This window comes from Tursiops truncatus, chromosome 5, assembly GCF_011762595.2.
Source record: "Tursiops truncatus isolate mTurTru1 chromosome 5, mTurTru1.mat.Y, whole genome shotgun sequence".
Taxonomy (NCBI): domain Eukaryota; kingdom Metazoa; phylum Chordata; class Mammalia; order Artiodactyla; family Delphinidae; genus Tursiops; species Tursiops truncatus.
The window spans coordinates 103,054,758-103,058,312 of record NC_047038.1 but is presented as its reverse complement, the minus strand read 5'-3'; positions in this window follow the sequence as shown (position 1 = coordinate 103,058,312).

Here is a 3,555-nt window from a genome sequence, read left to right as displayed (position 1 = left end):
TTGCATCCCCAAGGAACCACAGATTAGGAAGAGCTAACATTTATTGAGTGTTTGGTACATGCCACTTTATGTGCATCATCTCACTTAATCCTCACCTCAGTTTATGATGAGGTCACACTTTACAAATGTGAAAAGTGGGACTTAGTAACTAAATTAAATAAGTTTCATGAGGTCACATAGCTAGCCATTAAAGTACAGAGCTAGACAGACAATAATTATATTTCACTCTCCATAATAGGTAAGGATGCAACAAGGGTATTACTCATAACATTTCCATATCTTCTTTATAAAGACTCATGGCAGAAGCCACTGTTGGTCTCAATTCCAAGAATAATTGAGCTTCTCCTGAGTAAATGGATATTCTTATCCTTATATTGCCTACTAATAAATGTACACCCTCTTGAAGCAGTGAAAAAAAATCTTAAAGCATTTACCCCGTAAGTCTTCCTAACAAACATCCTCATTTTGTTCCCTTTCTCATTCTTCCCTGAGACCACTTCCTTCATTTGTGTAATCTGTGTTTCATTTGATCTCGTTTTACCTTCTCTGTCCATGATAGGTATCTGAAAGTTTTTCTGGAACAGAAAGGAGATAAATGTATAAACACATAAACAAAACTGGGATGATAATAGTCTAGAAATGTGAAAGATTATTATTACAGAAAAAATGTCACTCTATGATGAAAAATTCTTTCAGATCACCGGCATAGTGGATAACTCACAAGTGTCAAAGTAAGAATTTATTTTGAGAGACTAGCTTGTTGTTGGTAGAATTCCTTTCTCAAATGGTAGAATGTCAACTTTTCTCAAAAGAGCTTTGCCATCTCAACAACTTGAAAATTTCAACCTTAGTTTTTCTTCTGAAATTGTCTAGAAAGCATACAAATGAAGCTCAGTGGTGAGGATGAGGGAGAGTTGATAACGAATTGCTGCTGTTTTCTGGGGTTTTCCTTCATTGTGCAAAACAGAGTGACTAGGCATGTTTCTTTTTTTTTTCTCTAAAACTTCATAATGGAGTACGTTTCATAATTTAGCATGTAAGTGAATACTTGCATTACTCTTCTCTTTTAAAAAAAATGAAATCACAGAAAACCCCAGAAATGCTGCTCTTTCTCTTTCCTTTATCAGTTTCCAGCAAACCAAAACAAGGCACTGTTTCTCCTGGGTAAAAAAAGACTCATTTACTGACCAATTCAATGATATCATTTTGTAACCATTTGATATTTTGAAATTACCAATAATATGAAATTATAAGAATTACTGTAATTGTCAATATTGTTATTATTACAACAAATGAGGACCACACAAATAAATAACCAGTGATGAAAGACTTTTTATTTCAATATTCTCTATAGTACTACCATTAAAATCATTAAAAGATAGTGTACCTAAGTGGACCAGTACAGAAATTAGCTCCAAAATTTACCAGATTTTTCTCCATCTTCTCTCATATATATCCCTTATGATGTTTTTTAAATAGGTAAAATTACAAAATCTTAATATTCTTCCTTTTTGACAATCACAATGTCCTCTCTGTAACTTCAATTTACAAAAGTTGGCATTTTAACATATATAAAACATATTGCATTGATCAGAATATATTACTTCAAAGGACTCATTCTGTTTATGTTAGATTAAAAATATGAAAGTGATTTTTATTTTTAAAAAAATTGGAAATTTTTCTGAGGTAGAATTATACCTATAGATAAAATTCTTAATTGAATCTATTTAAGAACAATAAAAGTTCTGAGGTGAGATATTGGCCTTGAGTTCAGTACAGTAATTTTTACTTTGGGTAGTTTACATATGGATTCTTCACCTGAGTTCCATCTGATTAAATTGTTCAATTGAGAATATTTTCAGTAAAATGAGGAAAATGAGTCTGAGGATTCCCTGACCATTTAATCATCCTGGTTCTCACAGATCCTTGGAATGAACATCAATGAATTGCCTTAGATCTTCCCATCATTCACGTTTCCTACCAAGACTGATACTGATCCCAAGGCTATTGTAAAATGAGCAAGCACAGACAGCCCAGACTAAATCGGCTCACTGGAATACATACTGAGGAGGCACCTTGAAATTCAGTATGCTAAAACAGAGACAAAACCCAACAAAACCCTCTATGTCTTATTACATTTCTAAAGTCACCTTTCTTTCTTAAAGATAGATTTATTTTCTTTACTGAGGATCTTAGATTAGAAACTTCCCTGGAGACAATTCAAGCCTGGGTAATGTGACTGGCATGGGCATGTAGAGAGATCACTTCACTGACCACAGAAACAACACCACCTGTGGACTACCACATGGAAGCTGTTTAATTAAACACAGCATCACATGCAGAGTAATTTCTGATGGGAAATGAAGAGCCCACTTGAAACTGCTAGGGGCATTAGACCAGCAAAATGTAATTATCTGAACTGAAATCCAGCTGACATCTCTGACAGCAAGTACCAGGGGATCTTTAAGGATCAGATGTTCCATTTTAAGTCAGAGTTCCTGGTTTCAGTGTCCTCTACTCTCCATCTCCTTCTCTCCAAGGTAGAGAGGACACCTTATGCTGAGTCACCAGCACCATTTAATTTGGCTTCCAATTCTTATTGCTATGCAGAGGAGACCAGTTTTATACTAACAGAGTAACTGAGACAAGCATCCAAATATTTTAGGCCAAATGAATTTTGATTCTTTTCAAGTTAAAAGGATTGTGTAATATTTATAGAGGCTAGAATTCTGCCTCGTTCTCCTTCCCATTCCAAACAAAACCAGTTTTCTTTGTTTTTTTTTAAATTTGCACTTCCACCTCAGATATCTCAGATGGTCTTTCTGTGGTGCTCAATGAAGGCATTCATTTAAATTATGTCTTTTGTAAATTAATCTCTTAAGAATGAACTCTTCAGCCTTTTAGCCATAGGTTCTACGTTTTACGCAGAAACAAAGTGAACAGATTATAACTAGGATATGATCTGAGCTGTGCCAATGATTGGTCTCAATATTTTCAGTATCTCAAGTGAGATTAGTGAACACAATCTCTAAGATGTGCTCTTTGCCTTAAAAAAAATAAAGAAACTTCAGAAAATTCAAGGGTATTAAGAATTAGAGGTAGAAATGTTTTCTCAGTTTAATTAGCTTTTCATTGTGAAGGCATATTTCTTACAGTGTATATATATATATATATATATATATATAATTACATACATACATAGTCTCCATTTTAATTTTCGATATCTCAGTTCACATTGGCTAAAATACCTTCCCCTGGGAATATCTTTTATAATCAGTCTTGGTTGTTAGAAATTTTTCCTTGGTATTTACTCAGATCAATTTTTCCTTTGTTTTAGGTTCATGCTTAACTACATCCCATTGGACTTCTCTAAACAATTCTTTTCTTTTCCCCCTGATTCATCACAGGAAAAACACTGCTCACTTGCTTGACAAATTTACCATTGTCCTTCTCATAACTTTTTTTTTACTTTGACTCCTCTCCCCCCCACCCTTTAAAGACAGTAATCGTTGGTCCTGTTGTATGGTCATTATCCCAGAATAATTATTAACACCA